The 18,309-nt window shown below is 39.3% G+C and overlaps 1 protein-coding gene across 8 annotated transcripts in view; it reads left to right on the forward strand.

The window, feature by feature from the left end:
• AIM2 (absent in melanoma 2) overlaps positions 1–18,309 on the forward strand; it is a 110,045-nt gene that overhangs the window by 39,833 nt on the left and 51,903 nt on the right. For 5 of the 8 annotated variants that reach the window (XM_055112819.2, XM_055112822.2, XM_055112828.2 and 2 more), the window contains one exon: positions 15–128. The exons of 2 other annotated variants lie outside the window; for them this stretch is intronic. The gene's annotated coding sequence lies outside the window, so the exon portion shown is untranslated. Of the gene's footprint in view, positions 1–14; positions 129–9,998; positions 10,138–18,309 lie in introns of all 8 variants that reach the window. One more of the 8 variants, XM_034938225.3, reaches the window with a different exon arrangement.

Genomic DNA, 18,309 nt, shown 5'->3' on the forward strand with positions numbered 1-18,309 from the left:
TTCTTGTTGTCCAGGCTGGAGTACGATGGCGCAATCTCCGCTCACTGCAATCTCCACGGACTACAACCTCCGCTTCCCGGGTTCAAGTGATTATCCTGCCTCAGCCTCCTGAGTAGCTGGGATTACAGGTACCCGCCACCACTCCCAGCTATTTTCTTTTTTTTTTTTTTTTTTTGGTATTTTTAGTAGAGATGGAGTTTCACCATGTTGGCCAGGCTGGTCTTGAACTCCTGACTTCAGTTGATCCACCTGACTCAGCCTCCCAAAGTGCTGGGATTACAGGCGTGAGCCACCACGCCTGGCAAGTCAGTGATTTTGCACACACAGCATTTGCCCCCATGAAGTTTGAGTTTCATGTTTTTCAGATACTATTTTATTTTCTGTATTTTGGGGTCAAAGCAGGAACATTAAAATATGTTCTTTCCCGACTTGATTTTGGTCTTTTGGTGAAATACCACGTCTTGCCTGTTTAAATACATGTGTTGTCTGTAAATCTCATCCATGATCTATATATTCAAGAAGAGAAATAAAATTTCAGACTTTTATCTGAAATACCATTAATAAGAAATAGATTATCTGTTAAAGGTGTTTAAAGTACAGATGATCCAACTGTGTAGATTGAGCAGTATTATTGAACAGTCTCCTAAAATTTGGATTTTGTTGTCTGCCCACTTTCTATCCCAAGTTATTCTACTCTAGGTTCTCTAACTGAAATGAATATGTCTTCATAGTTTCCAAGCTGATCTCTAAGGAATCTAATCTGCTACAAATTATTTTTTTAAATAGTCTTGTCTTAACCTGAGTATAGTGTCCTTTAAAACTTTTCCTCCAAGATCCTTGCATCACGCTACTAAACTGCTCCCAATTTCTAGATTTTCATTAAATAATTTCTTTCCTTCAAATGTACTGTATGACAAAGTTCAGAGATAAATTATTCTAATTACTTCTCCTGTAATTCAGTCAAAAACTCTTAATTATGATCATTATATATGTATACACACACATATGTATACATATACATATATATATGCACAAATTCAGTCATGATACACACAGAATTTAGAGAAACACAGTATAAAGTGTACCGAATCATTCCCCAAGGAAAATAGCATTAGTTCATCTACTCATCCAGTCTTTATGAAGTGCCTGCTGTGGGTCCGGAACTTTGAGAGGCACTGGAGATGCATTGGGAATAAGACAGGCATGGTTCTGGGTCTTACACTGCTTGCTCTGGAGTGTGGAAGACAGACATTGATTAGGTCATCCCAACACATTATGGAGGGTTCACTCTTAGGGGAAGTACAGAGAACACCATGGAACATCTGGAAGCTGGAGGATCATCAGGGCTTCCTGGAAGAAGTGGCATTAAGCTGTGAAGGAAGGAGAGAAAAAAAGCACTCCAGGCAGTCTGTGAGACTGACATCTAATGCCGAGAGCCAGATTGTGGAGGAACTGATAAACCTTCTTAAGGAGTTAGGATTTTATCCTAAGAGAAAATACCAGCCAATGACAGATTTGAAGAGTGTGTGTGTGTGTGCGTTTGTGTGTGTGTGTGTGTGTGTGTGTGTGTGTGTGTGGTGACCAGGCTTAGATTTATAGTTTGGAATACAGTTTGAAAAAAGTATTCCAGGAGAATTTGGAGAAAGACTGAAGGGAAGCTAGGTTGGAGACAGTTTGAGGGTATATGTGATATGGTGTTGGCTTGTATTAGAGAAGTGGAGAGAAAGAGAGAGAAGAGGATAAAACTGAGGGTCATTTAATATATCAAATGAATAAGACTCAGTGGAAATCAGCTGTAAGAGGCAAAGGGAAAAGGAGAGCCCAGGATGATTCCCGGCTTTCTGGCTTGAGCAAATGAGTGAATGGAAGTGCCTTTTAATGAGAAAGGGGATAGGTAGTGAAAGTAGATTCTCAGAAAGGCCAGGGAAGATGAGTATTTCCACTTTAGACATGTTGAATTTGAGGTGTCAAATATGTACCAGTAGATATGTCTAATGGGCAGCTAGATATATGAGCCTGGAACTGTGAAGAGAAATCTAGGTCAGAAATACAAGTTAGGAATGATCAGTCTGTTGTGAGTAAATTGATGTCTTGGGAGTGGTCAATATCTCATAGAAGGTAAGATAAGAAAAGAAGAATGGCTAAGAAGAAGCCCTGAGGAACCCATCATTTAAGGAATCATCAGAGGAGGTAGAAGCGAGCAAATGAGACTGGCCAGATAGGCAGGAAGAAATCTAGGAGGGCTGGGGCCAGAATCAATGAAAAGATGCTTTTAAAAAAGGGTGCACGAGACACAGGGTCAAATGTTGCTGATAAGGGCTGACGTTTCCTTTAGGATTTGGTAATACATGGGTTGTCAAGGGAAGCTTCAGTGGAGTGACAGAAGTGGACATTAGTGAGTTCCCAAGTGAGTGAGAAGTGAGGAAGAAACAAGGAGTGTATACAATTAAAACATTTGTTGCGAAATGGAGTTAGTGGATGGGATGGGAGCTGGAGGGAGAAGTGTGTGGTTTAGGGAGTGGTTTGTTTGATAGGGAATGGTAGTGAATGTTTAAATGCTCATGGAAGTTATCTCATAAAGAAAAACATTGAAGGAACAAGAGAGAGGAGTAATCAATAGATAGTTTAGTATTTGAGGAGGCAGCCAGAGATAATGATAATAGTAGTAATGAAAGTTGTTCCCTTCTTATTCAGTAACTGTTCTGAGGGCATGATTCCATTTAATTCCTACACAGCCTCTCCTACAGAGGTACTTTTTATTGTTATCCTGTTTTTTTGAGATAAGGAAACTGAGGCATAGAATGGTACTCTGAGTAACCAACATCACATAGTAAGTGGTGGAGACAGCATTGATACCCAGTCAATCTAGCTTGAGACTTGCACCATTAACCACAGTGTCCTATTGTTGGGTTCACAACCTGGCTGTAGACTTAACCCTTAGTACCGTAACTGAAGAGAAGGTGGATAGAGCAGATACAAATGCAGGTGTCAGCTTAGTTAGCATCATGAATTTCCTAGAGATGCCATAACAAATTTCCCCAAACTGGGTGCCTCAGAAATTACAGAGATTTATTCTGTCAAAGTTTTGGAACCCAGAAGTCCAAAATCAAGGTCAAGATGTAAGCAGATTTTCACTCCTCTGAACAAGCTTCTCAGCTTGGATCTGCATACTTCCAAACTCTGCCTCTGTCTTTACCTGGCCATCTTTTCGGTGTCTCAGATCTCTCTCTGCATTTCTCTGTAAGGATGCCTGCCATTGGATTCCAGGCCCACCCTAAATCTACAATGATCTCATCTTAAGATCCTTACATTAATTACATCTGCAAGATGCTTTTTACAAATGAGGTCACATTCATAGGTTTTAAATGTTAAAACCTGGGCATGTCTTTTTGGGGTCCACTGTTCAACCCACTGCAGTTAGGAGATTGGATGAGTTTCTGACAAGTGGACTCGATAATTTCTGTGAGGTAACAATGTGGGTTATTTGCTGAGAATGTGTCCCAATGTAGAGGGATCAAACATACAAGGGGAGTGAAGAAATCTTGAAGTATCATTATTAAAATATGAAGAGTGAGCTGACTAGGAAATGTAGTTTGTGGAGCAGTGTGGAGAACCAGATGAAGTTTATTGTCATGAATTTATAGTTGTGTGATTTTCCCTAGCAATGATTAGCAGCCCGGGTGCAAACACTGAGGAAGCTGAGAGTTAAAGTATCTAGATCCTGGAAAGAGGGGGTGTGGGAGTGAAGGAAGGACAAAGGCAGAGGGGGTTAGGATACTGGCAAGTGGCTTTCCATGGAAGGCCATAGAGGTGAAGAAGTCGGATAGAGGACTACTGGCTTGGTCAAAAGCAGTCAAAAGAGTGGGAGTAATTGAGTGAACTCGCTGTAACGATACTAGGCCATTCTCCAAGTACAGAATATTTATTACTTTAAACACACACAAAAATCTGGATTAGTGGTTGCAGTAAAGGCAAATAGAAGTTTAATGGAGATAGAAAACTCAAAGGAAAGAGAAGACAGGATTCTGGACAGGCCACTCGTGTAGCCCCAGAGTCATGCAGAAAAATGGCAGGGCTTGGGGTGGTGTGTGTGTGTGTGTGTGTGTGTGTGTGTGTGTGTAAGCCTTGGCACATAAGATGACAATTTATAACAAAGCAATTATTTTATTGTGGGTTTATGATACATTTTTTATTATCACACTCCTATCACCATATCTGGCAACTATTTTATACTAAGCACTGTGCTGAGAGATGGGGAGGTTGCAATAAACAAGACATACAAAGTCCTGACTCTCCAGAGGCATGTGTTCTACTAGGAGAGACTGACAAAAAGAAAAGAAACAGAAACAAGTAAACAAAGTTGTTGCAGTTTGTAATGAGTTTGTTATGAAGGGAACAGATTAAGAGATTGCAGCAGAGACTCATGGGCAGACTAACTTTGGTTAAGATGAAAAAGAAGGCACTTTCAGTTGGTGACATAAGAAGTAGGGAGATGAATACTCCAGGGAAAGGGCTGCTACAACAAAGTGCCACAGACCTGGTGGTTTATAAACAACAGAAATTTATTTCTCACAGTTCTGGAGGCTATGAGAAATCCAGCCTTGGGAAGTCCAAGGTCAAGGCAGATACAGTGTGTGGTGAGGGCCCACTTGCTGACCCATAGATGGCTATGTCCTCATGTGGTGGAAACAAGGAACAAACTTCCTTGTCCCTCTTTCATAAGAGCACTTATGAAATCCCATTAGGGATCCCATTAAGGATCCCAACAGGGAATAGTTTTGCTGCGTCATAGATTACATTTCTGATCAGCTTCACCAAGGTATTCTTTCTTGCTTCCCAAAGTGATACTATCCATTTTAAATTGTGTTTTCATTACTGATAATACCAGAGACTTTGCCTCCCAATGGCCCCACGCCATCACATTGGGATTAGGATTTCAACATAGGAATTTTGTGGGGACACAGACATTCAGACCATAACACTAGTCAGGGCTGACACTGATCTGTTACTTGACTCAAGATAGTGTGGCGTGAGAGCAGAGGCGACCCTAAGGGCCCCGTGCACATTTGGGTTACATTAATTTTTTATTGTGAAATAAATTATACATACCCTAGGGTATATGGAATGTATATGAACCATTTAGAAAGTATAATCACAATAATAAAATAAACACTCAGGATCCTACCAGTCAGCTTAAAATGAGAACATCACTAGTTCTTTGAAGACTCTCGGGTGAACCTCATCAATTGCATTCTTTCTCAGTCCCTAGGGGTAGGTAACCAATCATCCCCTGGCTTGTTTATAGTTTTATTTCACATATAGCTATCCCCAAATAATATATTACTTTGTTTTGCTTTTTAAACTTTATGTAAGTGGAAACATATTCTTATATGAGTTGTTTTTGGCCCCTTTACCATTGTGTTTTGAGGTTTGTCCGTGTTCTTGAATATACAACAGTTTATGTTCATTAATGGATAATGCTCCATGGTGTGAGTATAACACAATGTATTAATGCATTCTGCCTTTGATGGACATGCAGTTTTTTTCCAGGTTTTTTGTCTATTATAAACAATGCTGTTGGAATAATCTTATATCTCCTAGAGCAAGCAATTTCAGATTATACACTTGGGAATTGGATTGCTGAGTCATAGTTTATATTCCTGTTCGGTTTCACCAGGGTATGCTTTCTTGCTTTCTAAAGTAATTCTATCAATTTTTTTTTTTTTTTTGAGACGGAGTCTCGCTCTGTCACCCAGGCTGGAGTGCAGTGGTGCCATCTCAGCTCACTGCAAGCTTCGCCTCTCAGGTTCACGCCATTCTCCTGCCTCAGCCTCTCGAGTAGCTGGGACTAGAGGCACCCGCCACCACACCCAGCTAATTTTTTTTGTATTTTTAGTAGAGACAGTGTTTCACCATGTTAGCCAGGATGGTCTCGATCTCCTGACCTCGTGATCCGCCCCCCTCAGCCTCCCAAAGTGCTGGGATTACAGGCGTGAGCCACCGTGCCCGGCCTATTCTATCAATTTTAGATTACATTTTCATAACTGATAATACCAGAGACTTTGCAAACTGGAGGAAGAGATATTACCTGGTAACTACCTATAGCAGTGGCCACAGTGCAGGAAATGGGTGGAGACTCCCAGGCCAGTGGCAGTTTAGTCTTGCATTTTCCTTCTTCCTTCCCTGACTTCCATTCTCAGACAGGAAATAGCTCTCATCACACGAATGTGTTCAGAAGGCTTTTGAAAAGCTGAGAATGTCAGAAAACAAGAGATTCAAGTTAGAGGCAGAAATGAAGGAACATTCCTTTGCACACAGCTTTCGAGGGTCTAGAATGGCCATCAAGCAATAGATTGGAGTGGACTGACTTGCAAATGTTTTGCTCAGAATTCCTGGCCCTAGAATGGAAGTGTTTTTTGTAGCCATGAATTCTTATAGTCACAGTAGGAGTGACTGTGAGAACTGCATGTTTTCTAATCTCTTGTCCACAAAGGTCATGGAAATCTGGATGTAACTGTACCTGAAATTCTGATGCCTTGACACACAGGCCAACCTTACCCCTGCATTTCCTGGAGTAAGCACTTTTTACTTACACACGTTCCTCTCTCCTCTTTTTCTCTAAAGGGTCAGCCATGAACCATTCACATTAGAAAAACAGCCTCTAATCTTCACAAAATCCATGAAAAGTAGATATTATTCCCACATTAGAAATGGGAAAACTAAGGCTCAGAGAAGTGAGTAACTTGGACAAAATTTCATAGCTTCTAAGTAGCAGATTTGACAGTCAAAGCCACATCTGTCTAAATTCATCTGTTCTCTCTCTCTCTGGCTTTCCCTGGCCCTCTAATTCTTTGTATTGTCACTTATAACCATGTGGCGCTTAACAAGTGACTTACCCTGTCTCAGCTTTAGATTAAAATATAACAGTTCACGTAGGCTCAATAAATGTTTATTTAAAAATGAAAATCACTATATGGACTTACATTCTAGTAGGAGAAATGTTGTTATGTTTGTCTCCTAAATCTAAGCTCACAGCCTCTGGCTAAGCACGTGAATTTAGCTTGTTCTACAGCTAATATGTGCCTACGGTTAGGTAGGTCTTTGCTATAAAGCATGTTCCAGTGTATTGTTGCTTATCTATTATTTTGCTTTTATACCGTTTTGCTGACTGGGAGCATATTTCCTCTCATAATGGTCACGATTTTTAGTGGAGGCTTTCCCGGGATATGCTGTTACCAACTCACAACATACTCTGGCTCTGATACTTGTCTCAGAGAAGCAGTCAGGCTTGGCAGCACAACCAGCATGCCAATAGCCTGTTCCCTGGGGACACTGCTATCGCTGCCTCCCAGACACTTTACCTCTCCAGTTGCACCTCAGCCTGCTAACAGGGGAGTCAAAAGCAGAGAGGAAGCATCACTCGAAGGTGGGAAAAATAATAAAATCAGTTTCTAGCTTGATGTGGTTTGGAAAGATCCCTTGCCACCACCTAAGATGCACCTGGAAGGTAAATTATTCAGACTTTTCTCCTGCACAACCTTCTTGCTGCCTCCAACGTCATCACCATCTCACCTGTTTTCCTCCTGCTCTACTGGGCTGGGGAGAGAGGTGCGCTGGTGGTTCTTCAATGGACCTCTGAAACACTGGGAAGGTCAAGGCTGTGATCTGAGGGGTTGTTCTCTGTAACCAAAAATACGTTACTCTCAAAACAGAAAACTGAAATAAAAGGAGATTTTTAACTCTTCTAATAATCGTCATGCCACATGAAGAAAGATACTAGGAGCCTTACGTTTCAGTTCCTGTTTGCATCTGGTTGCCCTATAACACTGTAGCCTCTACTTTAGTAAATAAACTGGGGAGAGGATTCCAAAGAATAGTAAAGATTACAGAGGACAGCAATAGACGAGAGAACAGAGGTTTTACATAGTCTAGAATGGGGGCTAGGACGCTTTTTCCAGAAAGGGCCAGAGAACAATATTTTAGGTTTTCTGGGTCCTTCTGTCTCTGTCGGATATTACTATTTGTTTTTATTTACCATTCTTTGAGAATGTAAAAAACATTTTCATCTTGGAGTCCATATCAAACTGCATTGCAGGCTGAATTTTGCTTGTAGTTTGCCAAGGCAAACTCTAGAAGCTCATTCTCAGTTTTACTATCATAAAATATCATTTTTTAAAAAAAGAGATGTAATATGGTACATTTTGAGAGTAAGCAATGAGCAGAAATATTAGGAACAAGCATTAATAATTAGGTAAGAATTTCTAGAAGACAAAAATGAAAGGGAGGACAGAGATTATGAGGGAGTGATTGAAAGGAGTTAGGGGTGTGAGAAAGAGACAGATACGGAATGAGAATGGAACAGTGTCTTGAGCAAAATAAAGAATCTGGGAAAATGGAGTAAATGAGGCAGATTTTCTCCTTAGCATAGTTAGTGGCAAATATACCCCAGCCCTGCTGTGTAATAGAGTGAATTTGTATGGGTATTTGAGAAAAAAATCTACTGTTATCTTGTTTATAACTACAGTCTTCTTTTGACTATATGTGGCAGGTCGTAGGTCTTTACTGGCTTTCCTGCTACCTTCCAACACTGTGGTTTAGCACTTGTTCAGTTAGCTGTTGTGATTTAAAAAGAATGGAAAGTGTGAAACACCCGCTTGTTGCAGGTTGGCGAGGATTGGTGGATGGGTGGGAAGGATGCACAGCAATAAATCTGGGCAGCTTTCTATGGACTGTGAAGCAAATTCACTAATACCAGCCATCTAACTTTTGCCAAACTACGAATCGTTTTTCCCAGATACTTAACTATCAGGAAACATTTATAGATGAAGAAAGAAGAACATCTGAACACAGACTGAGGTAATAGAGAAAACAAGGAAATGAATCTCAAATATACAACGAAGTTGGAAAACAGAACAACAGGATACTTTTAGCTTGAAGTAATTTGAAAGACAGAGACTGCTAAATACCTTAGAAATATTGGATATCACAAGAAAGGGCCAACTTCCCTCAGAATTATGACGAAGCACTGAATTATGAGTTAAGGTCTCTTGGCTTCAGCCTTTAGCCTACTCCTTGCAAGTCTTGTGACTTTAGGAAAGCAATTTAGATTATCCAAGTCTCAGTTTTCTCATCAGGGAAATGCAGAGAGTATTTTTTTTATAATGGTGTTTTTATTTGTATGTAAATATTAAAGGGCTTGTAAGCTATAAATAACTATGATAATGACAGAGATTTTATTAGTCTTACTATTTCATTTGTGGGTTGACTTTACTCCTGCATAATAGGAAGCCACTTGTGTACAGTGACTTGAGGGGTTTCCAAAGGATTCTCTGCCTGTCACATTTCTCCTAAATTAGACTATGATGAAATGACTAAATCATTTTCAGGGAGACCAAAGTTTTTATAGCCTCAGGTTAATTGATTTAGGAACATTAAGATGCAAATGTTATCAAAAACAGGGCATAACACAACTGTAGACATCTAAGCTCTTGACTAACTGGTCACCTAGCAATGTATGGAGCGAATGGGCCAGAATTGCCACTAAATAGGGTGGCCCAAAGAACTTGGGGTCACCGTGAAAATAGTAAATGCCTATCAAGAGAACACATGAGAGGAGCAAGGCATAAAGAAGAGAGGAAAGGCCTTCTGCAGGTGACTTCACAATTTTGACTCAGGCTGGTTTGTTCTGCCGAGAACCAAGGTCTTTGAGAGATGGCAGCCTTTGATCTTTGTTCCTTTGCGTTCCTTCTCAGTGCCATTGTTTTTCTGAACAAGTGGATCCCAGGACTGTGTCCCAAGTAATCCTCCTACAGCAATCGTGGTCTGGACAGCTAACTTTACACCAGCAAGTCATGCTTCCCATCCAGGGGCCACTGCTTTCAGACTCCCTTGCTTCCAGTTGGGAATGGAAGCCAATGGCATGGGCATGGCTGTGACACATCTTTTATAGGCCAGGGTGGTTAAAAAGCAGATGCTCTTTCTCTGCTTTTTCTTGTCAGCTTACTGGATATTGATGCCAGTGGCAATATTGGCAAACAAATCTTGAAGATAGATGGCCAGAGAAATGATGGAAACTGTGTCTGAGTCACTGCTTGGAAGAGAGCCACCAAACCAGGAGCACTTACATCCGACTGGAATGTGAGCAAAACATTCTTCTTTTTAGTGTTAAACCATTGGGATTTTTGGTTGATATAGCAACTAGTGTCACTGAGATTAATGCAACTACTGATATTACTCAACTTTCTCCTGAGATGACTCTGTGTTCTGCAAATTGAGATCTGCTGGCCTTTTTGCTTGATCTGTACCCTTTACTCTTTAACTTCTCTCCCCAGGTTCTTTCTGCTTTCTTTCTGATCGTATCTTCAAATGAATAATGAAATCAACAAAGAGCAAGAGAACAGAGGAGTAATGATTATTTTATTAATTTATTTTATTTTTCTGTTTGATTTGACTGCATGGGAATAACCAAGAAGCTGAGTAGAAATCAAGGACAGATGTTTGTGGGCTTAAACTCCTGTGCTGGAAGTGGAAAAGGTATAAACAGTAAAGGCTTTTAAGTTTCAGTGACATGATTTTAAATTGAGAGCCAAGAGAAAGGATACTTTCTCACACTTTGCATACATAGGATCAGTTTCTTGTTTAGTTCTGACTTTCCAATTGGCAGAGTGCCCTTGAAATGTCAGCTTTGTCAATGGAGCACCCTGCAGTCATTACCTGGTCTATAAGATTGGCACAGGACACTCAGAGAGTGGTTTCTACCTAAAACCAAGCTATGTGCTGGGAGCCTAGGTATAGATACTTGGATAGGAGAGAAAACTGAGAGCGCAGGTGTTGAAGTAGATCAAATTACACACACAAAATAAGTAAACAAAGAACCAAAAATTTAGGGGAAAAAAAGCATGCTTACAAAAGCACGTCAAACTGGTCTCTGAGATCTTATAATTTTCCCATTTATACATTTATATAAATTGTGTTCACAGGTACACTCACAATATGATCAAGTAGTGTTTGTACCTAAAACAATTGTCACAGTGTGTTATTTGAGCAGTAGTATTGACTAAGATGATGGCTTCTAAATAAGAATTACTCTACAGTTACTTAGGGATTAAGTGGCTTAACTGGAATTGAAAACATGGTTTTTGAGGGCTCCCTCAGTGCTTCCCATCACTAGTTTATACAGGCAATAGAGAACTCATTTGTCTTGAATAATTCTTTAGCTTTCCACAGCTGAATATCTTGCTCTTGGGGAAAGAGCTTGCTATGATGTGCTGGATTCTGGCTGAGAATCTCTGGGTTTGAATCTTGGCTCTGCCACTTACAGTCTTTAGGAGGCTGGTTAAGTTACAATATTTCTCTCTACCTCAGTTTCTTCATTGGTAAAATAGAAACAATCATAGGACTTACCACATACATTCATCAAAGGAATTAAATGACCTAATAGAAGCAAATTATTGGACTAGTAACTGCTAAATAAGAATCAGTTGTTGCCAGTGTTGTTTTTCTGTTGTGGGGTAAATGCATTTCCTTCTGTTTGAGCTTCTGTTTGACTGGAACACAGTTGATCATGCCTTCTGACTCCTTCAGCCTTCTCTAGAATGTATTTACAACACTGGATGTCCATAACCAGCCTTTCCTTCCAACAGTCACGCTGGGCTCTAGCCTTTTCTGTGGAGCTGTAATTCCTTCTCCTTCTCCATTTCTCCATTGATTCTTATTTTCCTTGCAATTGAGTGCTTTCCCCTCAATGGCAGTTTTACACATGCTAATCCAATCTTCTAGATCTGGTTCAAGGGTTATAATGATGAAGGATTTTCATCAACTGGAATAAGAATACTTAATCCTTAACGTTTTTGACAGCCAGCTCTGTGGCACGAGACGACAGTTTAGGAGCAAAAGACAGAACAATAGCTGTGATAATGACACAGGCAGTCACAGAAGGGCAAGAGAACAAGCTGTCCTAGGATGCTTGTGTAAGAAAAATTGCATGTCTTGTCTTCCTAATTAAAGGCTAAAAAATTGACTGAATTGCATATCTAATAGATAACATGACTGTACAATTAAAGGAATTATATTAAGTGTATTTTGCACACAGGACCTTTTACTATACGTCTTTTGGTGGCACAATTTTTCAGGATGAAAAGTACTCAAGGAAATCGTAAACTTAACCCAGTAGTTTTATTCTTGATATTATAATTTTGAAATTATTTTATGTATATTCTAGAATAAAGCAAATAAATAAATAGGTTAATAACATCAGGATACAGTGTTTTCAATGTATGAGAAAAGAGAAATAAATATAGAAACAAAGAAATTAGGAGGGGAGATAACTCTATAAAATCAAATCTAAGTTGTAAATGTTAGTATGAACATAAGATTATATATAACATAATGCTACACATGATCTATATAATGTATATCATGTATTATATGAAATATAATTCATCTATATAATGTATCTCTAATTTATCTACATATAATCTATAAGTCTCTCTGTATGTGTGAGTGTGCATATGTGGAGAAAAAGAGAGAGGGATAGGGAAACAGAGACAGAGAGTGGCACACACACCCACACACACACACACAAACACATGCACACACACACATAGGGTGGGGGAGAGAACGAAAATACATGCTTTATCCACTCTGTCCAATGAAAGAACTTAGAAACCATTATGAACCAGTAGTATTGAGCACACCTGACATTCAGTTATTGTTTTCTAAAATACCACTCTCTCTAAAAAGAACTAGGGCTCCTTATGGAACTGGCTGATTCTAGGTTTCAGACAGGGAATATTTACAGTGATTTTAAGATCTCCTATTGTATCAGGAGTTTCTAGAGAACAATTGGGGTCTTGACAAAAGGGTACAGCTTGAAGGGGCTGTCACTGACTGAGTTTGGGACAATATGAGCATCAAAAAAATAATGTTTGTGATTGATCATATTAACAAAAATGTCCAAGTCCAAAATGACATTCAAAAAAAGGAAAAAGGGAAAGATAAAATATAAGATTATTTGCCACAGTAGAGGTTATTAGTACACCAACTCCTTACTCTGAAAATTAGTAATTAAAAGGAAATAATTAAGCTTCACCCTGTTTGTATTTGTCAGGATAGAGAGGTTATGCTGCAGTAACAAACAACCTCAAAATCTCGGTGGCTCAAAGCTAAAAAGTGTATTTTTCACTTTCACTGCATGTCTCTCCTGGGGTTACAAGCGTTCTGATTCATGTCATACTCACTTAGGGAGGTGTCTCATGCTTTCACTCTTTGGCACTCATACCATCCAGTAAAAGAGGAGCGGATCCCAAGGAGCCATTGCTTCTTTATTCGGAGTTCTGGTGTGAGAGATATGTAATGCCAAACTAGGGACTGGAACAAAGCACACCAGAGCCACAGCTGGGCCTCAGCCAAATCACAGACCTGTGAGCAAGAAATCTGTGTCATTATATGCAACTAAGATTCCGGATTGTTTGTTACCGATGCAAAAACTGATTAATACACCCGTTATGTATGCAGAAGGAAAAAAAAAACCCAAACACCAGAATATTGGTGAATAGCCCAAATGACAACCGTATTGCGTTTTAAAGGACGAGCTCTGTGAGTATTGCAGAAGATTCCCAGCAAATAAGTGTAGAAGGAATAATACCGGTAGAAGTCACCACTTTGATATCCTGAAATAATTGGTTCAGGAAAGAATTATCAATGAATTTTGGAACCATTAGGTAAAAACATTTTAGGAAATAGAATATTTGCTAATATTCTATTAGAATGAGTCCTAAGTACCACCCTACAGATATTTGCTCTTTATAATGGGTGAAGTACCCTTTAAAATAAAACTGTCATCATGAAACTACACCTCACTGACAGTGGACAGCTTGACATTGTGTGCCTCCTGAGGTAATGCATTATGAAGTAACATCACTGCCTTTGAATTACCCTTACCTCAAATGTTTTATCTGTGTGTAATCAAGAGTTTTGTTCAGATTCCCAATACATAAGGAGTACAGGAGACACAGGTATGTGTTAAACAATGCTGTACAACAAATCAGGAAAGTGGTAATTTTATAAAGCTGTTGTTTGAGACTCTTTAACATGCCCATGTCAAGGGGATACAAAACCACAGTCTGTGCTTTGTTTTATTCTGGTTTAAAATTAGCAAAAGATATAGAACAACTACATGCAGTGCATAAGCCTTGATTGGATTCTAGTTTGAAAAAGCTAACTACTAAAGTGTTTGTTGTTCAGTTTGGGAAATTTGAGTATGGCCTGGATGTTGGGGGATATCAAGATATTTTTGATAATGTTTCTGGGTATAATAAAGGTATTTAGGCTGTATAAGAGATTTTTCTTAGTTTAGGAGATGTATGCTGATGTAGTTAGTGGTTAAATATCATGATATCTAACCCGGTTTCAAATGCTTCATCAATAAATTTATACAGGGACACAAACATACATACAATTTTGCAGTTAAGGCAAAATGTTAACATTTATTGCACCTAAGTGATGGGTAAATAACTTATCTTATTCTGTCAAATTTAAATTTGAATTTGTTTGTAATAAAGCAGGAAACAAAATGAAGCAAGACACTGCACGGGGAAAGGTGTGTGTGTGTGTCTTTGTGTGTGTGTGTGTGTCAGTGAAATTCAAAGCTGTGTCTAAAATGTCATCCTGATCTAGAAGTCTAGTAAGGTCAACATGGCCTCAGCTGTTTTCCTTTTCTTTTATATTTTTAACCATTTTATTTTAAAAGCTCTGAGCCTGAATGATTGCTCTTGAACTTCTATGTCCTCCATATTTTTTCCTTGTCCAAAGAATAATCCACTAATTTAGGAGAAAGAGTCAATAGTTACACTTTACTTGACTCAGAGCCTCTTGGAGAAACCATATATTACTGGATAGCCTGGTGCTTCTCTGTTTTATAAAAAAATCTTGGATACAAAATTTATTTGTTATACTTGATATATTATTATTTTTCCTATCTTCCCACCTCTTCTGCCCTGTCTCAGGAGGTGTTTTTCTTCCTTAAGGTTAACTATACCTTTTCTCCAGACCACGTTTTTCTAATGCCTCTAGAATCCTAATCTGATCTTTTTTAAGCCTCATTCTTTGTGAACTTTTTGTCGATTCTTGGCCTTCAGCCTCTCTCTGTGTCTTTCTCTCTCTTGTGCACACACAAATGCACCTGTCTCCTCCGTTTTTAAAATAACTTTTTTCTGCTACTACACAGCCTTCCAAGATGTTTTGCCCTATCTCTGTTCTTCCCTTGACAGCTATATTTCTGCTAACTACAGTCCATACAAGCTATTGCCATTTTCTGGCCACTTACTCATTTTTCTCATTCATTTCTGAAACAACTCTCACTAAAATAACACAAAAAATAACTTGATAGTCAAATCCAATTTTTTTTCTGTACTCACATATCTTTCTCTTTATGCAGCTTAAAAAAAATTCAGTACCTTTTCCTTCTTGAATTTTCTCCCTATAGCATTCAGGGGACCTTAATACAGTTTCAGAAGAATTTCTAATGCCGAATGACTTTACTTTTTTTTTTTTAAAATTATAATTTAAGTTTTAAGGTACATGTGCACAATGTGCAGGTTAGTTACATATGTATACATGTGCCATGTTGGTGTGCTGCACCCAGTAACTCGTCATTTAACATTAGGTATATCTCAAAATGCTATTCCTCCTCCCTCCCCCTACCCCACAACAGGCCATGGTGTGTGATGTTCCCCTTCCTGTGTCCACGTGTTCTCATTGTTCAATTCCCACCTATGAGTAAGAACATGTGGTGTTTGGTTTTTTGTCCTTGTGATAGTTTGCTAAGAATGATGGTTTCCAGCTTTATCCATGTCCCTACAAAGGACATGAACTCATCATTTTTTATGGCTGCATAGTATTCCATGATGTATATGTGCCACATTTTCTTAATCCAGTCTATCATTGTTGGACATTTGGGTTGGTTCCAAGTCTTTGCTATTGTGAATAGTGCCACAATAAACATATGTGTGCATGTGTCTTTATAGCAGCATGATTTATAATCCTTTGTGTATATACCCAGTAATGGGATTGCTGGGTCAAATGGTATTTCTAGTTCTAGATCCCTGAGGAATCACCACACTGACTTCCACAATGGTTGAACTAGTTTACAGTCCCACCAACAGTGTAAAAGTGTTCCTATTTCTCCACATCCTGTCCAGCACTTGTTGTTTCCTGACTTTTTAATGATTGCCATTCTAACAGGTGTGAGATGGTATCTCATTGTGGTTTTGATTTGCATTTCTCTGATGGCCAGTAATGATGAGCATTTTTTCATGTGTCTTTTGGCTGCATAAATGTCTTCTTTTGAGAAGTGTCTGTTCATATCATTTGTCCACTTATTGATGGGGTTGTTTGTTTTTTTCTTGTAAATTTGTTTGAGTTCATTGTAGATTCTGGATATTAGCCCTTTCTCAGATAAGTAGATTGCAAAAATTTTCTCCCATTCTGTAGGTTGCCTGTTCACTCTGATGGTAGTTTCTTTTGCTGTGCAGAAGCTCTTTAGTTTAATTAGATCCCATTTGTCAATTTCGTCTTTTGTTGCCATTGCTTTTGGTGTTTTAGACATGAAATCCTTGCCCATGCCTATGTCCTGAATGGTATTGCCTAGGTTTTCTTCTAGGGTTTTTATGGTTTTAGGTCTAACATTTAAGTCTTTAATCCATCTTGAATTAAATTGTATAAGGTATAAGGAAGGGATCCAGTTTCAGCTTTCTACATATTGCTAGCCAGTTTTCCCAGCACCATTTATTAAATAGGGAATCGTTTCCCCATTTTTTGTTTTTGTCAGGTTTGTCAAAGATCAGATGGTTGTAGATATGCGGCATTATTCCTGAGGGCTGTGTTCTGTTCCATTGGTCTATATCTCTGTTTTTGTACCAGTACCATGCTGTTTTGGTTACCATAGCCTTGTAGTATAGTTTGAAGTCAGGTAGCGTGATGCCTCCAGCTTTGTTCTTTTGGCTTAGGATTGACTTGGTGATTCGGGCTCCTTTTTGGTTCCATATGAACTTTAAAGTAGTTTTTTCCAATTCTGTGAAGAAAGTCACTGATAGCTTGATGGGGATGGCATTGAATCTATAAATTACCTTGGGCAGTATGGCCATTTTCACGATATTGATTCTTCCTACCCATGAGCATGGAATGTTCTTCCATTTCTTTGTATCTTCTTTTATTTCGTTGAGCAGTGGTTTGTAGTTCTCCTTGAAGAGGTCCTTTACATCCCTTGTAAGTTGGATTCCTAAGTATTTTATTCTCTTTGAAGCAATTGTGAATGGGAGTTCACTCATGATTTGGCTCTCTGTTTGTCTGTTATTGGTGTATAAGAATGCTTGTGATTTTTGCACATTGATTTTGTATCCTGAGACTTTGCTGAAGTTGCCTATCAGCTTAAGGAGATTTTGGGCTGAGACGATGGGGTTTTCTAGATATACAGTCATGTCATCTGCAAACAGGGACAATTTGACTTCCTCTTTTCCTAACTGAATACCCTTTATTTCCTTCTCCTGCCTGATTGCCCTGGCCAGAACTTCCAACACTATGTTGAATAGGAGTGGTGAGAGAGGGCATCCCTGTCTTGTGCCAGTTTTCAAAGGGAATGTTTCCACTTTTTGCCCATTCAGTATGATATTGGCTGTGGGTTTGACAGGGTCTCCCTATGTCACCCAGGCTGTAGTGCAGTAGCACGATCTTGGCTCAGTGAAATATCCACCTCCCGGGTTCAAGTGATTCTTGTGCCTCAGCCTTCTGAGTAGCTGACATTACAAGCATGCGCCATCATGCCTGTCTAATTTTTTTGTAGAGGCAGGGTTTTGCCATGGTGGCCAGGCTGGTCTCAAACTCCTGGCCTCAAGTGATTCTCCTTGGCCTCCCAAAGTGTTGGGATTACAAGCGTGAGCCACCATGCCCGTCCCCAAGTGACTTTAGAAGACTGGAAGTACACTGGTGTTTTCCAAGCAGGACTGGTCACTTTATCGGACCCTTTCCCACTAAACTCAATGCCACAGTTGTTCTAATTAGCTCAAACTGCTGCCTTCTCCCAGGCTCAGTTTTCCTCTTCCATTTGAAACCCTTTGTACTCATGTGTTTTCCCCTTATTTGCATTCTGTTGGCTTGTCCCTCATGACTCCTCAGCATAGTCCCTCATACTGACCATCTGTTTGGGGTGTTTCCTTTGCTTTGACTTGAGTTCTTTCTGTTACCCAGTCTCTTGTCCACTACTCTAAGTTGTGAACTCCCTTGAAATCTGGGAAACAAAGGAAGAGCTCTTTG

Source organism: Pan paniscus, chromosome 1, assembly GCF_029289425.2.
Source record: "Pan paniscus chromosome 1, NHGRI_mPanPan1-v2.0_pri, whole genome shotgun sequence".
NCBI classification, from domain to species: domain Eukaryota; kingdom Metazoa; phylum Chordata; class Mammalia; order Primates; family Hominidae; genus Pan; species Pan paniscus.